The sequence below is a fragment of the Zingiber officinale genome, chromosome 1B (assembly GCF_018446385.1).
Source record: "Zingiber officinale cultivar Zhangliang chromosome 1B, Zo_v1.1, whole genome shotgun sequence".
NCBI classification, from domain to species: Eukaryota; Viridiplantae; Streptophyta; class Magnoliopsida; order Zingiberales; family Zingiberaceae; genus Zingiber; species Zingiber officinale.
In genome coordinates this window covers 76496121-76497327 of record NC_055986.1, presented here as the reverse complement: position 1 = coordinate 76497327, position 1207 = coordinate 76496121, and positions in this window count along the sequence as shown.

Sequence of the window (1207 nt, the reverse complement as noted above, 5' to 3'; positions counted from 1 at the left end):
ACTTTTTCGCTGTGTATTTAATTAAAGTTTTATAAAACGAACAAATTAGTCATGAGCGCTATTCTCCCACCCACCCCTCTAGCGCTTTACGATCCTACACAAAAATTATTCGATGGACTGTCGAACGAGTCCATCACCTACTTTCAAGACTTCAAGAACATTTTCCTGCACCATTTTACTAGTAGCAGGAAGTATTAGAAGACAGACCACTATCTCTTCACCCTCAAGCAAGGGTTTGTGGAACCCTTAAGGAGCTATATTAAACGCTTCAACCAGGTAGCCCAGGACGTCCCGTCCACTACCTTAGAGATCTTGATGAGCACCTTCTTCCACGGTCTAGGGGAGGGAGAGTTCTTCCGGGATCTCATCCGAGAGCCAATAAAGAATTTTGATGAGATGCTAGGGAAGGCAGTCAACTACATCAATGTAGAAGAAGCACAGGCGGCTCGGCGGAAAGCAAACAAGACACCTGCTCCTGCTCCTGCTAACAAATTAGAGAAGAAGCCACCCTAGCCCCCAACTCGACCCTTTCCCCATTCCAGGGATGCCCGACCAGGATTTCCTCCCGGTCAGGATTCCAAGGTATTACAACGAGTAGAAGCTGTCCAAGCCCCTAGGTCCGGTCAGTGGGGGCCTCGGTATTGCACCTACCATAGATCCCATACCTATTCCACTAGAGATTGCATCCAGTTCACCCAAGATTCTCGGAGGGCGTCTGAACTGGGCTTGCCTCTGCTTGAGATGGCGCCCAAGCTTCAGAAGTCGTTGGCCAACTCTCCTGCTTTCGTAGGGCAATCAGGTAAACCCCTGCCCGAAAATGTAGGTTAGGGAACCCAGTAGTCAGGCCAGGGCAAGGAGCCAATGGGATCCCCTGAGGAGGAGAACAAGGGAAATGTCATCATCAGGGAGATCGGCATGATCTCCAGGGGGCCACTAATGGAGACTCCACCTAGGCCTGAAAGTCTCATGAGCATCGCTTGGAGATACATGCGGTGGGGTGTAGCCGGGAACAAGTTATTGGGCCCATGATTAGCTTTGGGTCGCAAGACCTGGAGGGAGTGAAGCTACCCCATGATGATGCCCTCATAATCAAAGCTATCATCACCAACAGTCGCCTGGCCAGGGTTTTTGTTGATACCGGAAGCTCTGTCAATGTGATGTTCAAGAATGCGTTCGAGGGCATGCAGATAGATGCTAGTGAGCTCCA